Here is a 20,516-nt window from a genome sequence, read left to right on the forward strand (position 1 = left end):
GAGAGCTTCACATACAGCATTTGGATGTTGGTGCAAAACATGAGCAACAAGGTTCATGTGTGGGACATGAGTGTATCTATCTTGTACAAGAAGGACAAGTCCTTCTTAACCTGTGAGAAACAGCCTTGGAAGGACTTTTTTTTTAATGTCATCTTATTAATTTTATCTTCAGCTTGTGATTTGTCTGCTGAAGTACTGGTTTTATGAGTGCAAAAAAAGTGTATTCATTATGAGTGGAGAAGGAGAGCTCTGGGACATAGCTGCTTCCCATGCCCAGTAAGGGGACGGTGGAAGAAATTGCAATGTCCTTCTTGCCTTTCAACATGAAATTTTGGTTTCTGGGTTTTTCCCATTGCTGATTACCTGACGTAGTGCCATTACACTACTCCTTGGCTGGAGCAAGCGTGATGAAGCCAGCTGAGGGTCTGTCTTGTTCCTCCAAGAGCTTCGTGACCATCCTCCCTGCTGCCCACCCACCTCTCCCATGGCACATCCCAGCCTCAGGCCGTGTCCCGTGAACGTTGCTGACATCTTGCTTACACCCATGGTGCTCAGGGCTACCTGAGGCATGGCCAAAGGCATCTTTCTAAATAAAACTGTCCTATGGCTTGGACAGGGCAGGGAGATTTCAACCTTAACTTCAATAGAAATCGTGCTGAAAGACAATCTCCCTGTAGACTAGGCTTGTCTGGCATCATTTCACCTTGATGTCCGGTTGATGAGGGTTCCCGGTGGTGGTTGTTGCTGTTACTATTATTAACGCTCATAATCTTTATTCTTTTTCAGTCTGGCTGCCCCATCTTTACATCTGCATAAGTTACTTAACTGAACAATTGCACTTGCAGAGCACAGGTTTCTCTCAGATCAATATTGTGTTCAATCCCTTGGGTATAAATGTCTTGTACTCTCACAGGCTGTTTGCATGCAGCATTTGGGCAGCTCACAGCAAAAATGTGGGGAGCTGGACCGTGGTCTACAATTTCTGCATGACGTTATGGATGTTAGCTGATGAAAATTTTAAAAAAGGCAAACAAGGATACTCTTTTTTTCAAGGCTAGTGTAGCTTCACCCGTGACATCGTGGCACAGTTTGGGAAAAGGTGTGTGATACAGAAACAATGACAGGCCGGCACCCGACCTCAGCATCCTTTGGTTTTTTTGGTGTCCCAAAGACGTGTCGTGCAGGTGCTCTCCCAGTGACAACCTCTGCTGCCAGGTGCAGGCCAGAAATTTTCCACCGGAATCATCTTTCAGCAGAGACTCGGAATTCCAGTTAAACACAAATCTTCTTTAAAAGCAGACCACAGAGAAGACCAACTTTTCAAAAGATAAGGGTAGCCTAGAACAGCCCAAAAAAGCATCTCTTTTTCAGGCTGATTTTGGGTTGGTTTTTTTTTAAAGGTAAACATTTGCACAGGTAGCTTGGATGAATATTCTATTCTTGCTGGTTTTCATCTGACTAGTTAAAAGAAAAAAACAAGAGATGGTCACCCGCAGTTTCCAGGCCACATGGAAGGAGGCACCAGTCCGATGATGTATCACCGTGTGCGGGGATGCTCTCTGCAGGGGAACCATGACATGGCTCCTAAATCATGCCTAGGCCTTGCAGCGGGCACCGTGAAACAAAGTGTTGGTCACCCACTTGGCCGTATCTCCACCACGAGAAGCACAGAGGGAAGGTACTGCTTGGGCTGGACCCCACAGCTGGACGGATTTTCTTTCAAGCATTTCTGCAGCCCCTGAGCAAAAGCCATCGCTGCTGCCTTTTGCAAAAAAAGCCGGCTGGATCTATGAAGCTATTGCTCTTCTCCTCTTTAAATCCCCCCTTCAAAACTTACTCTTGCTTTGACACCTGTAGCAGATGAACTGCAGAAACTGAGGGCAGATGGAGATACTTAACACGCAGTTTGTCTATATCTGTGTATACCTGCGCTGTGATACTGTATACTGGCACTTTCGTGTTCCCTGTTCCACACAGGTGACATCGTGACATGGGCTTTCATGCCAGCCGTGGTCCTGGAGGACCTCAGTGCCATGGAGCCCCGATGCTTTGCAGCCTGAGTCATGAAACCGGAGCAGGCATACCTCGGACACGCAACTCGGCGTGTTCAAATACCAGCATTAACTCTGAAAATTAACTGGGGAAGCGAAAAAAAAAAACCACAGCCCTATAGCCAAGAGAGAATCGCAAGAGACAAAGAAGAATTCTTCCCGCCTTCCTCCTAAATGAAGTGTTTCACCATCTTTTTCAATTAGTCCTGGCTCTATTTTTGAAACCATGCAGAGAGGCAATTATAGAGATTCATATATAGTTGCATATATGTTTTTTCCAGAAGGGAAAAGGCAATGTAAAATTAAGGGAGCTAGGAAAAAAAAGGAGAGTGGGGAAGGAGAGGAACAAGAGTTTAAAAGATAAAAACAAAACAAAACAAAACAAAACATGAATGTCTGTCATTCTAGCACTCTGAGCGGTGTTGAGAGCAAGAAGAAAGAGAAGGAAAAAATCAAATACCCAAAAAGTTTTGGTTCACAACAAAGAAATGAAGCAAAAGTTCCCAGCTGAAGCAGAGTACGCATTTTGTTTGCTTCAAAATGCTTCCTGTGGAAGTTTTTGGACAAGGAGGGAAAACCAATTGTGTGTGTTGGGGTGGGGGAGACGACACTTGTTTCTGTGTGTACTGAGCTGCCTGTCCCTAGAGATGCAGGCAGTGTCCACCAGCTCGTTGGGAGCATAACCACAAGTGAAATGCCATGGCAAAAACGACTGAAGAAAGCTGCAGTGTTCAGCTGGAGAAAGTGCAAGGAGATGTTAAGGAGCACGCCTGCAGCATTGCTGGTCCCGTCATGCAAGGGGAGGGCGGCGGCGGTGCGGGAACAGCAGCATGGCGTGCATTAAACCATATGCCACCGAACCATATGGCAATGTGGTCTGAAGTCTTTCAAGGCGGTTCCAGCTTGGAAAAGGCTTGAAAAGTTTTCAAACGGGGTTTTTATGGTCTGCTGAAACACAAATGACCATTTTTCATTCTACAGGGAAAGTTTATCTGGAGGAAGGCAGGCGAGAGGCAGCCACCCTCAGCCCCAGCCGCCTGGTTCCTGCTCCCGAGCTGGGTGGAGGAAGCATCACGGTGTGGGGAGCGTATTTCTTCCCCAGTTGTCGGCAAGCTGTGCTTTAATAACGGCATAACAGATAGTGCATGAAGGAACATTAGCCGCAAAAATGATCCCGTTGGGAAGGAAGCTTGGAAGAGGTTTTTCTTTCTAAACTTGACACCAGGGCTGGGAACCCGGCACACATCTGTGCAAACCTGCTCAAGGACAGAAGGGCTCAGGCACTGGAGGTCTCGCCGTCACTCGAGGCAGCCCCACCGAAGTGGGGTGGACTTGGCTGGGGAGTGGGTTTTTTTTTTCCCATGTCATGCTAGGATGGGGTGCATGGGGCACTGGAGCCACAGCGAGGGATGGGGGCCCATGGTGGGGAGAAATGATGCACAGTCATGGCTCTGCAAGGGGATGGACTGAATGGAGACACGGCCATGGAAGAAACAGAGGCACCGTCCTCACCGCTGCAGAAGCTGTTGGCCGTGCCCTGGCATGAGCAGGGTCGCCAGCACCCACAGCCCTTGGCTGCTGCACTGGGTCTTATCGCTTGTGTCCCTATATCAGACAAAGGCGCAGTGGTGGGGCATAGTGTGGAGGAGTCTTCTTCCCGTCAGTCCTGTTTGGGACACCATCTGTTCAAACTGTACACCGTGAAGAAGCAGCATTGGCTTGCAATGAAAGCTGGTGAGATCCAAAAGGCATTGAATAAAATATCTGGGGAAAAAAATGTTTTACTTGCTTCTAAGATTGTGTGGCTAACTGCAAGGTGAAACGTCCAACTACATGGCAGGCATCAGGGCTTTCTTATGAGTCACATGTCTGTTGGTGTTTTTTCTTCTAGATTCTGCTCCTGACATCTTAAAATTAAGGGAGAAAAACAGTTTCCAGGAAAATGTTGAGTCCCGACCCTACTGGTTCAGAAAAAAAAAAAAATCCTAAAAAATTTTAAAAATAAAGAGGAATAACGTATCCCAAAGCCTGAAAGCTGCCCCGAATCTTGCTGTCTTTTAATCTCATGGATTTGGAGAGGACTTGAAGATCTCATCTCGTGGCCTGTTTAAAGTTGGGCTGGAAGAGGCAGCACAGCAATGGAAAAATGCTCTGAGTGATCGTCACATACCCACCTCAGAGCAACTGAAGAACGCAGAGAGAATAACAGACCATCCAGCAGCGTTCCTACCCATGGTAAATGCTGCAGATCTGTTGCCTTAGGGGATCTATTATTTTCTGGTTAAACAAGTCTATCTATTGTTTTACCCAGCTTTTTAAGCTGGTCCTTCACAAACTCGGTCCAAGCTCACCTGAACAATCCTGGTTTTTAACTTTTAGGGGGAACGTGACTTATGATTTACTAGATAGCTATGGCGAGCCTAATGTAATAAAAGCCTGACCTATGTGATGTGTATGGGCTACTGTATTATAAATATTTAATAAGTTATATGGAAAAAAAGAAAGTCTAGGGGTTACAGAAATCATATTAAAGCGACTAAGTAAATACAAAGAAGGTTAAAGTGTCTAACTCTATATGGTATAAAGGCTAAAGCAAACCAGATCTCTTTTCTAGATACTTTTTCCATGTACAGCAGTAACTGGGCTGCATAAAAATAAGCCAAGTATTTAAAGACAGGCAAAAAAAAAAAAAGATCTAAAGCATTTGGTTGGCATTGATAGCAATCATTTCAAAAAGCCCTGGAACATTTAAAGAGAATTAGAAAGGATTTTGCTGGAATCAAAGAGAGAGCACTTTCCATGGCTGGACGTGTATTTGGGAATCTGCAAACTGATTACATCAGAGTGAGCAGAACAGCCTTGATCATCCAGGACTTTAAAATCAGAAGAAAGGGGTTTTCCTGTTTGGGCTCTTTTTTTCTCACTCACACATCTTACGGCTTTCATTCTTCTGCCTGCTTGATGGTAAAGTAACATTTATTTTGGCACGGAGGCTTGCGGAGCGCTTTGAAAGGCCCTCTGGGTCGAGCAGCTACAGCATACGCTGAACCCACAGGGGTGAGCAAACCTGGAAATATTTAGGTTTACCTTGGGAATCACTCCGGGGGTCTTTTTTTTTTTCATCCTAACCTAAGTTCTGTTTTTAAAGAAAGAAGTGGATACCTTCACACTTAACCGCCATATCCGCTGTGATGCAGACGGGGCTCCTGGCTCGCCGCCTCGCCAGTCCGCCATTCCTTCGGCAATGCCAATCCCATAACCAGCTCTCCTGCCACGTGAGCCAAAAAAGGTTTTCGCAAGGATTTCACCCTTGCAGGCGATTTACCCGTGGTGTCAGCCAGCAGAGAGAGCAATCAAGCCCCCCTACACCCTGGCTTGCCCTCACCTCCTTCACACTGGTGGTGCTGGCTGTCTTGGCTCTTTGCTCCGGTCACCCTGGCCGGCTGGGAGGGAGCTGGGATGGTGCCTTGCTCAATCATCCTGTGCCAAGGGTGTATTTCTGTTTGTGAAAAAAAAGAATACAGAGGGGAGTGAGGCAAAACGTTGGAGCCAACCATAAGCCCCACTGATGCCAAGAGGGGCATCTCCTCCCACCTTCCCTCCATGGGAGGGCACTCACCAGCCCCCCAGGAGCTGGTTTGGCTTGTGAAACCTGCTGACAGCAATGTCCATTTTTGGTTTTTTTCATTTTTTTTTTCTTTGGGTACTTTTTTAGCTTTCTCCTAGCCTAGGCAATGGATTTGGCCGGCGGGAGGTGTGGGAGCAGGGGAGAGGGGACTGTGGCAGAGGGGAGTGGGAGGGAGAGCCTCCCCTTGCGCAAGGGCTCGCATTGGTGGGGCTCTCCCCACTGGCCCGCTCCTCGCTCCTCCCACCCAGCGATGGACAGGAGGGCGACGCAGGGGATGGGATGAGGTCAACCAAATGGCGAGAACTGGGGGTGGGGAGAGTTGGAGGAGGGGGGTCCCTTAAGCTGCAACATATGTTAGATAGATAGAAATTTTAAGTTGGATGTCTGGGGCGAGCGTGGGACTGACATACAGCAAATCCAATGCAAACAGCAAAAATGAAAATGAAATTACATCCATCCCCCCCTTTCTACCGTCTCTATGTTGTCAAACTTGGTAAACAAGCGTACAAGGTAACCCAGCTCCCAGTAGAGCTGGCAAGAGCCTTTCCTTACCGTTTGATGGGAGTGCAATGAAAACCTGCGCTGTTTTTTAGGTCGGGGAATGTATTTTCTTGTAATTTCCTCTAATGATGTCTAAAAGTCACGCACAGGATCTACAACAGCCAGGAAACATTATATTTTTAGACCCTTACGTGGATTCCCACTGTGACCCGTGGAAGAGGAAACAATCCCACGTGGGCTCCGGCGGGATGCTGTTACCCGAAGCGGCGCTTCCCTGCCTGTGCCCAGGGCACCAAGGGCACTTGGCCACACAGCTTCTCACACAAGCGCGTCTCAGCTCCAGCCTGCAGTCCAGAAGCCTGTTTTTATGGAGAAGGAGGGGTAGGAAAGCTCGCTTCCCACTGCTCATGGAAAGCAAATAACAGTGCGAACAGGGCTGATTCACCTATTAAAATATGTGCTTTTTTTTTTGCAGATGACCTTTTTTTTATTCTTTTTGCGGTATTTTACCCTGCTACAGTTATCATCCTAAATAACGCTAACCCATCTCGCTGCTACCAACGGCTTACAGTGCTACGGAGAACTATTTTGAAGGTACAAATCACTTGACCTAAAGACTCTCCCTGGAGTGTCAGTGCTGCACGCTACATTTTCACTCCACCAAACCCTTTATTTAGCACATGCTAAAGAACATTTAACATTTAAAGATCCCCTCTGTACATCCTTTAAATGTCTCCATCCTTTGCTTTTAGATTAATATGTCTTCTGTGAAAATGAGATAATTGATTACAGAGCCGTATTATTTACAAATGAAGTGTTGTTCATGTATTGACCTTTCATTTCTATAGCTCGATACTAGTCCTTGTACAGCATTTTTAATTAGCGAAATGGTAACAGAATTGGAAGAAAAGGAGGAAGAAAAGAGCTTCTGTGGATGCTTTTAATAAAAGGAAACTTTAAGATTACTTGCACATTTAAAAACGGTAAAAAATTCATGTTTGGTCAGATTCTACATCCCAAGTCTCTGTTTGGAAAGAGAAAGAAATCTCCTGGTTCCAAACCCGCTGCAAGTGGAAGCGCAGGTGGAAGGGGCTGATCAATAGACACGAGTGAGTGTTTGCCCTTCACTCTGGTCCGGTAGCTCTTCTGCACCGGGGGATTAATTTCAGCCCAATCTCCTTGATGAGCAACCAGCAAAGCCCACCTTAGCATTTCAAGATGAATGGCCCTGATAAAGTCAGGGGATTTGGGCATGTACAGAAAAGCAAAGCTCCCAAAACTACGATGCTAGAAATGCTGAAGATGCAAATGCAAAGCGTAGCAAATTCACCCTCCTGCAGCAGAACAGGGCCTACCTGGCCTGTCCAGACCAGGCCAGTTTAAATAGCGGCGCAGCCCAGATCCTGGGTGGGTTGGGCAGTGAGGGGTCCGGGCAGCCCTGCTAACCCCATCCCCAGCCACGCCGCCTTGCACTCAACCGCCGTGAGCTCAGGGTGACTCAAACCCGGCTGAAAGAGGGATAAAGAGTAAAGAAGCAGGAAGAAAAGATGAAATATGGCATAAACATAGTCCACGGGAGTTTGAGGTTTAAAAAGAAATATTTTCTGCTTGGGATACCTCGTGAGAGCCATGAACAGGCTTGGGAAAGCTTTGGATTTCAAGAGTAACTGGGAAAATCTCTCCTGCCTTGAGTCTGACATAGTCCTCATGTAAATGCTTCGGTCTGTTTGCGTCTGGTTTAGTTTGACCTCTTAAATGAGTAACTGTTTCTAATGAACCTGGGGATTTTGATGGGGAGAAGGCGTGCTGGAAGCAGGCAGCTATCTGTGGCGTGCAAGCCGAGCTGCTCGCTTCCCTAAGGTGGCTGGTCAAAGGCAGAGATGCTCGCAACATGCAGGAAGCATAAACCCTTGCAATGCTTTAATTTCCACTAATACAAGCAGACAAACAACAACAACAAAATCATAAAAATAATCTAAATTTAGCTAGACCATGTGCTTCTAATAAAATGCCAAACAGGCAGAGCTGACCTCAGGTTGAGTCCACCGTCCTTCCGTGGGAGGGTGAAGGAGAATTTTCCACATGGACTTCAATGGATTCAGACCCATGAATATAAATATCTGAAATACAAAGCAAATAATTTTGTTTCTCAGTAACAAAGATGTTAGTTAATATCCTTACAGCTATAAAGGAACTACTGTAACTACAGAAGAGGATTTATATATATTTTTAATCTAGATATCTCTTTTATTAATGCAACAGAAGCATATTAAAAATGTCTGTCACTGCAAGTCTGGACAAAAATATTAGGCTCGAATAAGGTCATCAAGGAAGGACAGAGGAAAGTAATGGAGGGAAGGCTTTAAGGGTATTTTCAGTAGCCTATGGATGGAGACAAATAGTACATGTCACTCTTCAGAGGGTCTCTTCTGGGGGGACTTTCGTCCCATGGGCTCACATGCAACATCCACTGAACCTATGGAAAAGAAAAAAAACGCTTCAGTGCTTTTCGGGGAATGTGAACATGCTGCTTTGCTGGCTAAATTTTTTGCAGCATGTGCTTCCACCGAGGGAAACTCGGCTTCCATTTTCTTGCTAAGGGGCTGGTCCTGTTCGCCGCTAAGTATCATCATCTTCTGACCCCAGCAGTGATACCCCATTCTTACAGAACAGTCACTCCTATTAAATGATGTTGCAAGGATCAAAATTAAGTGTATATTCAATATAGCTGAAACAATTCTACCGTTAATGGTCAGGTCTCCCACACAAGCTAAATCATACATCTAGGACGCAACCCATGGTATAATTTTGCAGGAGGCACCAGCAGGCTCCTAGCATCCCCAGCTTGTGGCTGTCCCCACACCTGCGCAGAAAAGTCCCTAAATGGGGCCTGGCCACCCCAAATGACCAAATTTTAGCCCTCGCCACGGCTGAAAATAGGAGATGGGGGAGCCTGCTGCCGGAGCACAATATATCCCATACATCCAGCTCACTGGGCGAAGCAGGACGCGGGGAGCCCTCAGATGTGGAGCCAATAGGGAGCACTCCGGCTACCTGGGATTTTATAAATCTTTCAGCTATCAGTCTTTCAGAGCTCCAAATGCAAAATCCAGCAGCCCGGGATATCATGTGGATTTATGACTTGGGATTTATGAACTGGTCTGGATAAAATAAGAACTGCCTTGACATTTTTTTTTTTTTGAGGTTTGAGGAAAAGAAATAATAAAAAATGAAGACCTGATTTTTTTTTTTCCCCTTTCAAAGCTTGCTGTTTGTACAAATGTAGATGTTTTGTATATATTCAATTATTTTGATTTTTCTTCTTACCTCTGTGCTTCCTGGGGCTGGCAGCGGAGCCGCACAAGAAACGCTGCTCTCACAGGGTTTCCTGCCCGGCAGGAATCGCTCAAGAAAGCATGGTCTCGAGGCACTCCCGGCCCCGCTCCTGGAGTTAGGAAACGTGCTGGTAAATGTTCAGGGAGATTTCTGGATGTTCTCGAACAGTAGGTAGCTCCCACAACACCACTGCCCTGGCTCTCATCTGCTTTCATCACATTTTTCTTTAAATAAGTTTGCAACCCTTGTTATTTTTCAGTTGTGGCAAGCTAGGCTTTTAGGGGTGGGTGTGTATATACCATGTATGTGTATATGTGCATGTATACATTTGTGTGTGGACATTTGTGTATGTGAGTGTACTTGTGTGTACATGTGTGCATATTAGTGTGTATATTTGTACAGCTCTAAATAGGCATCAACTATATATATACACATATGTATACATGTGCATATGTACACATGTGTATGTATATATGTACACACACGTGTACAAATAATTACATGCGTATTTACAGCTGTATAAAGGTACACACAGACATATACATTTATGAGAGAGTATTGTGGATGGTTTGTATATTAATTCTTTGATTAGAAACCAATACAGACTATCACTCTTTATTAATACTATTGAACTGCCTGTATTTTGCATAAGAACCCATCCCAAAGGACTTTCTATCCTTATATATGGCCTTCCTTTCAATTTTTCTCATCTTATTAAAAAAATATTTACCTTGGTCAGGAGGACAAACTGTCAGATATACTTTTGCCACCTCTTCTGACTGTCCCTTTCGTACCTCTGCCCGCAGTTTCTGGGTGATTCTCTTTCTGCAGTCCTTGAGTTAGTGCTCTGTTTTTTATTTTATGGATCAAGGTACCCCTTAGGAAAGAAACAACCAAATATATAGCCCCAGCCTTTCAGCCTACCACCTTCCCCATCCCCTTGGGCACAGACTTATCCGTGTACCAGCACTACCAGACTGTGCCAACACCTTCACCCTGGGTGGCTGAAACTTTTGCAAGCATCCTTCACCTCCTCCCATCTCGAGCTGGCACCACGTAGATGCTGATAACACCGAGCTTAACCTCCACGTGAGACCTGCCCACACCGGTGAGTATCTCCTAGGGCTTCTGCCAGCCTTTTAAGAAGTAAAGTGTGGGCTCAGCTAATTCCCGGGGCTGTATGAAGAGAAAAAGCCTGGGAGGGCAGTGTGATGGAGGATGCTTTAGCCCCTTCTCCTGGGGGTACCCCAGCCACACAGACGATGCCACACCAGCACTAGGGGAAAGGGGATGATGCTCCCAGAGCATTTGAATTTTGCTCTGTGCAGGAAGAACAAGTTTTTACATCACCTCTGGTGCCTGGATAACCTCAGGTGGAGGTGTTCACCCCAGCCAAGGAATTCAAACCAGCCAACCAAACCCTCCCAGCCCCTAACCTACCCTCCCAGCCCCTAACCTGTGGACCGCAGCCTGGAAACACAACAGGCTCCATCCAAGAAATGTCAGCAGGTTACTCTTCATGGGTCTGCAGCAACATAGTTTTCTTTAGTTAAAATTACCACACATTCAGAGTGTTTTTCAGCATGACTTGCATCCCAGGAATAATTTGATTTGGAGATTTTGTTTTAAATGAAATTGAGAAGCCCAAACCATGTCTTAGAGCTAGATAAAATTGCTGCTTAAAAAAAGAAATCTGCAGTTTTATTGGGTTTTATTTATTCAGTGTAAATTTTCTGATTGCCACCACTTTTTAAGCTCAGCAATGATACGGTGAGCCACCAGATTTGGGGTGAGGAGGCCTGCAGACTGCTCCCTGCCTCAGCACCTCCCTAACCTCAGCCTTGGTTAAGAAACTTTGCTGAGAATTTCATGCAAATTAATGAGATTTAATGAACAGCGAGGGAGGTGGCGACTGGGAATACGTCTTTCCAGTTCTCACCCCACCGAGCATCTGTACCCCTGGTACCTCAGGTATTCATTGTGGTTCCCATTCAGGCACTGGGGACATTTTGCAGGCAGAGTCGGGGGAATTTGAAAAATAATTTTTCTACTCTGCAAGCCTTTTTCTGTCCACTTTTCACACCTCTGGTGGCTGTTGTTGTGACACCGGGGATGTGGCACCCCACACCGGAGCAGCTGTGCCAGCACCAGGAGGGGCTGGGGAGGGCAGCAGGGCAGCTGCCGTGCCCCGGGGATGTCCCAAGCCTCTCGCCCCTCTCCCTGCAGCACCCAAAACAAACAAAACCCACCAAAATGATTGTGCCCACAGGGGCAGGACAGCCAAAAGCATCTTCACTTGGCTGCTTGGTACTGGTACGTGGCTCCTGCTCTCTCCAGTCCCAGTACGATCTCCGGCGTGGTCTTGCCATTAAAAATTATCTCTCCATCTGAGGGTGAGGGAGGGGGCCGGGGGCAGGCTCTCATGCAAGGCACTAAGTGTCTGGACCCCGCTAAGTTCAAAGGCACCCTCCCTCCCGCCCCGAGGAGGGATGAAGCTGGCCGGAGGATGGCTGGAGGCCACACAGACGGGAAGGTATGTAACAATCCATTTATCACTTTGCAAATATTAGTGCTGCTCGCATTTGCTGCAGCAATATTTCTTCTTGGAAATTGGTGAAGTGAGTAATAACAATGTTATTTATTCTAAGACCTTGGAACAGAGAAGCAATAACAGGGGGGACTGTTCCCTTGAAAGCTTCGGAGGTGCTGGAAATAAAATGGGGGGGAGAGAAAATAGACCAACAAAGGTTTGGAGGGGAGAAAGCCATCGAAATCTCTTGTTTAATTTCGCTGCCCCAAAGGTAATAAAATGCATTTTGTAATGATTTATAGATAAACAAGGAGGGGCGGGAGAAGGGCAAACGTTTCAGATTCATTTCTCACTGGCACATCCTGCGAGGTAGCAGGAGCTTCCCTCCCTCCGCCCGCAGGGTTACCCCAGCGCCTGCTGGCACCTCGGGTTTTGTCTCTAGCAAAGCACCTCCTTCGCCACAGAGTCTGCCTGTTCTCTTCTTTTTATTTTTTTTTTCCTTCCCCTCCTCCCTTGCATCCCTTATCTGAATATATAAGGCTGCCCTTTGCTCAGATTTATGGGTTGGGGCAGCGCTGTGTGTATTTACAGTCTCCTGACCTGCAGACCTACAGCTGAACAAGAGCAGGAGGAAACCAGGGCCCATTCCATAAACAGAGACAGATACGAGGGGGAGGCAGCAGGAATTGCGAGCAGCACTTAACATTTTTAACTATTTGGCCAAGCCAAGGAATTAGTGATTAGATTAGAGGCAGAGAAAAATGAGAAGCGGGGTTAAAGATTTGGGGGGGGGGGTGGGAAGAGGGCGGCAACGGCCCCAGCTTTGGCATGGGGAGAAATTAAAAGTTATAGGGATTTCATAAAAGGTTTTCCAGGGCAAAAGGGAAGAGGGATGAAAGCGAATCTCCAAAGCGTTTTGATTAGAGCTGTGCTTTCCTTGGGTAGAGCCGAACAGCTCTTTTTAAGTCTAATTACCTTTTGAGGAGGTAGATTACTTTGTGTTTATTCAGGTACTAATTGCTTCAGATTAAGTAAAAAGAAAACCTTACTCGACGATAATAAATATTTCTTACGTCCGTATCTATCGGTTGGTTTGTCGGCAGAAATTCGGTGTAGACGAGACATATTTCAAAGGGGCCAGAGAATTACTCGACTTCTCCGAGGCGAAGGCAGCAAAAGTGGCAACAACCTGCAAAATAAATAAATGAAATGCAACGTATGTAGGGGTCACAGTATAGCATAAGTATATCAACATGATGAACAGCTTTGATGAAAATGGTAAACAAAACCACCCTCTCTTCCTGTGGCTTGTTTTACATTGCAATAAACCACTGACTCTATAACCTATCAGAACATGCTGAGATTTTATGCATCATTTCCAACTACTATTTGAACATTTGGTTTAGAGTAGTCATGAACTATAATTAATGGGATTTTTTTTTTTCCTGATAAAAAGCGCACTTTATTGTATTTTATTACCTGTTGGTCCAAAGCTCCATATAGATGACGTAAATTCATTGTAGGTTTTAGGATGGGGATAAAGGGGGGGCGGGTTTGCACGTGATTATGATGAATTAACATTTACCATCTGTAATCAAACCCAGAAGTTTAGCTTGCGATGCCCCGTCCAAATTTTCTTCGCTCCTACGCGTGAGCTGGTAGCGCTGGGACGCCAAGATTTCGGCCCAGCTCAGCCTGCCAGGAGGAGAGGGGGAAAAAAAAACCAACCCAGGCACCACAAAGACCATTGAGATGAATGGCTCTATTTTATGAGCCATAAAAGTTTTATTCATCTTGACACCGAAACAGGTTTAGGCAGCGAGTTGACACGCCTTAAATAAATAAGTGGAATTAATTCCCCGGCTCTTGAAACAATAGCGGCATGCCCGTAACGACGAGAGCTGCCCCGTTGTTTCCCGTTGCTGCTCGATATTGATATTATTTGTGGGTTTTTTTCCTCCGGGGCCTGGTTGCTCCACTTCAGATTCTTCCCCTGTTTTATTAGAGGTTGAAAAAGGTTCAAGACCTGGTTGTACCGCTGCTCCCACCGACAGCTAAGGAACCAGTTTGGCGTCTGGTTTGTCTGTTGTTTTACTGCTGACCTTCAAATCAACTTTCCCCCCTGACCCCAGGAGGCATCTATCATGACAAGAGGCTGTTTAACACAAATGGTGCCCATTTATAGGGGAAGAGAGTCAGAAGATTTCCTTGGTTGTTGTTTTCTTTTTTTTTTTTTTTTTTATGAAGAATTTGGTTTTTTCACCCCTCTTTTCTCAGTCACCACAGGTGAAATCCCTCCTAGCAGCTGGCTTATGAAATAATGCGAGGGGAGGCCTTAATGAGCTGAAAGCACCCTCAGCTGGAGATAAATATATGCAAATGAGATGCACAAACAAAGGAGCCCGGACAGAGAAATATCTGCAATTCCAGCAAAATGCTGCCTGCAGCTAGAAGATGAACAGCTTTGATAAAATGGTAACAAAAAGCACCTTTTTCTCCTCCAGCTTGTTTTACATTGCAATAGAGCATTGTTATTGTAACCCATCGGAGCATGCAGAGGTTTTCTGCCGCCGCTTCAAAAAAAAAAAAAAAAAACAAAAACCTGTTTAAACATTTGTTTTTAAGGCATTCATAGGCTATGAGCAATGGGGTGGCTTGGTTTTTTTGGGGGGGGTGGGGGGGGGGGGGGGGGGGGTTTGGTTTGGTCAGGGTGGGTGTTTTGGGGATATCTTTTTTTTTTTTGGCTAATTTTAAAATATTTTTTTTACCTGTTGGTCTCTCTCTGGCTTGAGTTGCTGGTGGTTTTTGTCGTGATGTTTTGCAGGGGGGGGTGGTCATCTCTTTTCGCTAAAAAAAAAAAAAAAAAAAATCTGAGTTTTGCTTTCAAAATTTGGAGGGAAAAATCCAAGTTGACAAGTAGCGAGAAGCAGCTCGGGGCGGGGGGGAGAAGGGGAGAAAAAAACAGACTTGAACATTCACCAAGCAGCACCCAAACAGGCAGCTTTAATGAAAGCAATCAAGCCTCTGAGCTAATTCAAAGACAGACATCTAACATGCTGATTTTAATAAGCTTTTAAAAGGCAATCTCTAACTTTTAAAAGTCGCTCTTTTTAATTTAATTGGGTTTTTTTTGGTTCATATATTGCCAAAACAAACACAGCCATTAAAATATGTTTTCAATATGTATAAGTAGCATATCTAGACAGTGTTTTAAATTAGCCCCGTATTTTGGGGGCGGGGGGGAGGAAAGAAAGAGGCTTACTTCGAATGAGTTGAAGACATTCTCCAAGCAAGGCTCGTCACGTCAGAATAATACCTTTATATTCTCGTCCCTGCCTTTGTGAATTCTCCCATGTGAATGTAGGGATGTCTCTTTACCTATAGGCTTCTTCAGACAACAACCCAGATCCTCTCTCGGAGATACACAGGTTACTTTCCGAGAGGCAGAGGAGAAAAAGGCAGAGAAAATACAGGACTTTAACTTCTAACCTTATGATATCATTAAATAGATCATTACGGATTTATAAACGAAGGATAAACACTATAAAGTTTAGAGGGCCCTTTACTCAAGGCACTAACCACAATTTTTATATCTGGCAAGAAGAACAAAAATAGACTTACCTTTTTTTTAAAAAAAAAAAAGTCCCCCTCTCACTAGGTTATATGGGTTTGGCACTTGCAGATGTTAGAGCAGACAAGTGTCGGATTTCCCAACGTCAAGCAGATTTCCTAATTTTTCATAGACTTCTCCTGTTGCATTTTTGGCCCGACGTGAGAGTCATCAATTTAATTTGTGGGGCTACGTGCTAGAAATCAGGATATACGTGTGCTTTAATGAACCCTAAAACCTGACAGGCAGCTCTCTGGCAGCCCGCAGTTGCCCTAAGCGCAGGATTTCAAGAGTTAATAAAAACTTGGTTATATTAGGAAGGCAGCCCAGGTTTGTAGCAGGGTTTTTTTTTGCAGCCCAGGTTTGTAGCAGCATAATTATGTTCAACTGCTGTTGTTTGAAAAGGGCAAACAGCATCTTAGGCACAGAACAATGAAATTACAGCTGAGATTTAGGTTAGCAAAAGCCGTCTTCTGCAGGCTTTTATGATTCATTATTTCCCATTAAATACAGTATTAGAAGTGTACACCAGATAGCTCATGGTTGCTGCGCTCAGAGCACATTATCTATATTACACAGGTCTGGGGAGCAGAATTAGAAAACTTTGGGGGAATGAGCAATATGTGTTTGCTGATAGAAGTACCATATGGCTCATCTTCCTCAATTGCTTTCATTGCGACTCTGATGCTGGAGAAATTAAAGTTTTATTTGATGTGGCACAGCTTAATGAACTGTCTTCTGTTAGGAAAATTGAATATGTTTCCTGTTATTTGAGCACAGAGCCCTCATGGTTTTGGCTGATGAGGGATGCATTATGTATTGTTTATTTAGCATTTTGAAAACAAAAGCAGATATTGGAGGTAAAATTGATTACTGCAGGATGCATTATATAATCACATTTTTCTTTCTTTCTTTCTTTAATTTACGGCCCTGCCTATTATTTTTATGACAGCATTTTTCTGGTGTCTCCCCCCACCCCCCAAATAAACAGGGCAGGGGTGTTGAGGCAAAGTATATAATCTCTGCTTTGTTTAAAAGCAGCACGATGATTTTTAAAGCTTAGGGAAGGACACGAACAAAAAAAAGTGCACTTACACGTGTATTAACCTGCAGGCCCGGTGGCTGCCGTGCCGTCGGTCTGGGGATGCTCGAGGACCGTGCGTGCACGGGGCTGTGTCGTTAAGGGAAGACTCATTTCTCTGTCCCAGCTGGAGGACACAAAGAGGGGAACATCCAGACTTCAGTAACCAAATACCGCAAATTTCAGATTTCTAAATATGCCAGAGAGAGTTAATTGCAAAATGTTAATGCCTGGAGGAGAGGGGGCGGCTAGAAACGGGGAGGATATAGGAAAGTACCGGGTGGAGCAGGGCCCGCGTCACCTGGCGCTGCAGCGTCCGTCGTTTATCTGCAGCAAGAAAGAAGTTATTGATGGAAAGATGGCTCAGATAAAAGGCAATGTGTGGTTTTTGGCTTTGTTTTATAGCATACATAGACACACGCACACGAAGGTGTACGTGCCCTATCTGTACCATTGGGGTGGGTTTTCTCTGTTAGTAGGAGTAAGTCCAGCAACAGAAAAGGCTGCGTGTGCTAACCCCCCTTCTCCCCAAGTTTCTGAGCAGAGAAGCATATTTAAACTCTGAAACTTAAAGGCAAAAAGTATCTTTGAAGTATGTTATTCTTATTAATTCCACTTCTACTTGTTGGAAATCCTGCCCCATGACAACCTCTGGCTTTTGCTGTTATTGATCTCCCAGAAAAAGGGGGGAGCAGGGAGTGGAAGGTAAAAACTAGCTGGGATAGCTCAGTGCTTTTTTCCTGCCCTCCACGCTGCTCCGACAAAAAGGCAATTTGTCTTGCGTGCCCTGTGATGTTTGAGGACTCTGGCAAACGTGCATGTTAAACAAGCCCTGCGCAGAATCTAAATACCATCCATTAAAAGAGAAAGTCCCAATGTGTTTATAGCAGCGGGCCAAGGCGCGCGGCCCTCGCTCCGGCAAAACTCCCATTGACGTCAGCGGGGCTCGTGCTTATGCAAAGAGTGCAGGATGCTGCCCTGCACCTTCTTAAAAGAAAAAAAAAAAAAAAGGAGAGAAAGAAAAAAAAGAAATTAGTGGTATTGGAAGGAGGATGTTGCTCTTGAAAATGTCTTGGAGCAAAGTGGTTAAGCAAAGCCTGTACAAACAGCGACTATAAATATTTTCCATTCTGTATAGCTCTTCAAACAGTTCCCTGCCGTAATTTCAGATGAGCTCAAAAATAAATAAATTATAGCGGGGGGGGGGGGGGGGAGGGCGGGGGGAGAAGGGGGCAAAAAGAAGGAAAAAAAAATAACACACAAACAAAAAAAATTACATTGTAACCAATGCTGAAACAACAAAAACTTCATTTTTTCAGCCAGATCTATTTCCCAGAGAAGAAGCCGGTCGGTTTTTATGAAAGGCTGCTCCATGACAGGAGCCTCCTTTGAGGAAGACCATTATGCATTGTTATCAGCATGGCGTAATTTGACTGTTGACAAAGTATCTGTGGCAGTGAGAATGAAAGCAGTTAGAAGTGTGGCGGGTTGTAATCAAGAAGATGCTTAGCTGTGCAACGCTGCATCTTGAGCAGATTTGAATCAACATTGCCTTGAGGGGACACACACACACACACACACAAAAAAAGTCCATTAATTTTTAGTGGGAAAATTAGAGTGGCACTTGATGAAGTGAAATTTGACATGCGTTAATTGCTCCGCAGCTCTCCTAATTAGAGATTTTCAAATTCTTTTACTGCTGTCAGCCTGATGCCACATTGTCTTGCTGGACAAATAGTAAAATTGCAAATTGGGTTGATCGAGAAGTTGGACTTGGAGATATTGGACTCTGGCTCCTTTGCTGCCGATCATCATTTTCATAGGAGGGTTGGGGGTGTTGTGGCCTATGAAGGGCATTCGGGGAGAGAAAAAGTACAATAAAATGCTGCTTCTTGATAAATAAGAATCAATGATTTAACAGAGCTTGTTTAAAAAAGATTAAAGGAATGCAAGAAGTGGACAATAAAGCAATGGAGTTGCAAATAAACCTTTAACCTTTGTTAAATCTATGTCTTGCATAACATTTCAAATACAATTCTGTTTATAATAAAGCCACTAAATTCAGTTTCTTTTTTTTTCACGCGCATTGTTCGCCGCGTGGTACGTGGAGGCAAGGGGTGGGATTCACGTTCCTGCATGCGTTTTGCCCTGACCTGAAAGGCAGTGTAGCAAGACCGCGTTTTATATAAAAAACTAGTTATAAGGTTGTACGAACACAAGTATTGTGCTGGTTCTGAAAGCATGAATTTGTCTCTTTTGCTTTTGTTTTTTTCCTCCCTCCCCTGGATCACTCCTCCCCTCCCTTAGCCTTTGAACTCCTCTTAATTCATTAACATATTGAATTTTTTCAATTTTCCATTTTCTTGCAATAACAATATTAATGCCAGGGCCAAGGCCTGATTGGAGCTAAATTACTTGTTACCTGCTGGCATTTATTTATATGGCATTGAATTATAAAGCTTTGCTATTGTCATGCCTTGGGCGAATTGTTTATGACACCAGTAATAGGAGTAATTGTTATTGTTGAAATTACCTGTCAGCTACCCATAGCAGTGGCCCTTGTCCCACTGACAAATAGTGACAGGGGAGAGGGATCCTCCGCACGTCCTCCTGATGACTTCTCCTCTGATAATAAGGAGTGCAGGGCCTCTGATAATTTGCCTGTCACTGTTGAGTGCAGCTCAGAGAGAGTTGGCCAAATTGTTGTCATTCACTTTGACAAAGACAGCAAAACGCTCTGGAGCAGGAGGAGGATTATCAAAATAAATGAAAGCACTCGCACGTCCTTTGTTTCAGGTTTTTTGGGTGGTGGGTTTTTTTTCCTCCCCATCCCCACTTGCCTGCCTTTATGTCAGAGTTGTAAAAATGGGAATACATTTCTTAGTGGTGTGACTTCAGAGGCAGCACAGGGGGGACAACGACACAAGGGCTTGTGCAATTTGCTTTCTGTTTGCCTGAAATGTTTTGGTTTCTAAATATAAATTAATTTTTTTTTTTTCCCCTAAGGCTGTCTGTGTTTTGGCAATCACCAAAGGGTGGTGTCTCTGATGGGTGGATTTTAATTTTTCTTCTTTTTTATAGTCAGCAGCATTTCTTTCAACTCTTCTTCTCTTGCTCTCGTGCCCAGCACCGTGAAACCCTCCCGGTGCAGCAGTCGCTGATGCCCCATGCACAGGGCTGCTGGAGGCATGCCTCTGCCTCTGCGCCTGCTTTTTGCCCCCTTGAGCTATTGCAGTATCAGCCGAATTATCTTCACCAAAAATATTATTTCCTGTAGGAACAGAGGTTCTGCCACTGATAAAGCAAACGGAGGTTGTTTTGCTGCTGTGAAGGACTGCTACTAACAAGGCTTTGCAAAGAGGCGGCGTTATTTGTCAGAGCCTATCTATTTAAAAAAAAAAAAAAAGAAAAAAATTACAAAAACTCCCCCCCTTTGCGTCCTGTGGCTGGTGTGCATGGGAGAACACCCACGCGTGGTGGAGAATTGCTGCCAATCACACCCTGACACCACTGAGAAAGGCTTTGCTCACCCCAGCATTTCAGGGATGCTCGAAGCACAGGTTTGGGGCGAGCACATTACAGCCTGCCCGACCCAGAGCCGTCCACCCCGCATCCTTCACAGCTCATCTTATAACAGCAATAATTTCCCCTTTATTGGTCTTTACACTCAGGTGATGACTACCTCGGGCACGAAGCACCTTGGGGGCTGCTTTAGGCCCCTCACACCCCCCCCGGAGCCAGTCCCTATCCGATCAGCAAAACCTCCCACCATGTCACCG

General features: G+C 45.0%; 3 long non-coding RNA genes across 3 annotated transcripts; all 3 read right to left on the bottom strand.

Moving 5' to 3' along the window:
* Nucleotides 1-5,262: 5,262 nt before the first annotated feature.
* Nucleotides 5,263-6,532, bottom strand: LOC148053096 (uncharacterized). Its single transcript, XR_015708715.1, has 3 exons — nt 6,372-6,532; nt 5,437-5,550; nt 5,263-5,319 (listed from the first exon to the last, which is right to left on the bottom strand). It is a non-coding gene; the product is annotated as an uncharacterized LOC148053096 (long non-coding RNA).
* Nucleotides 6,533-8,209: 1,677 nt separating this feature from the next.
* Nucleotides 8,210-10,524, bottom strand: LOC148053097 (uncharacterized). The gene is made up of 4 exons (XR_015708714.1): nt 10,247-10,524; nt 9,508-9,625; nt 8,586-8,656; nt 8,210-8,300 (listed from the first exon to the last, which is right to left on the bottom strand). It is a non-coding gene; the product is annotated as an uncharacterized LOC148053097 (long non-coding RNA).
* Nucleotides 10,525-13,044: 2,520 nt separating this feature from the next.
* Nucleotides 13,045-15,472, bottom strand: LOC148053098 (uncharacterized). The gene is made up of 3 exons (XR_015708713.1): nt 15,309-15,472; nt 14,815-14,893; nt 13,045-13,235 (listed from the first exon to the last, which is right to left on the bottom strand). It is a non-coding gene; the product is annotated as an uncharacterized LOC148053098 (long non-coding RNA).
* Nucleotides 15,473-20,516: the final 5,044 nt, after the last annotated feature.

Source organism: Nipponia nippon, unplaced genomic scaffold, assembly GCF_047370975.1.
Source record: "Nipponia nippon isolate SJK-2023a ecotype South Korea unplaced genomic scaffold, ASM4737097v1 scaffold_4, whole genome shotgun sequence".
Classification (NCBI taxonomy): domain Eukaryota; kingdom Metazoa; phylum Chordata; class Aves; order Pelecaniformes; family Threskiornithidae; genus Nipponia; species Nipponia nippon.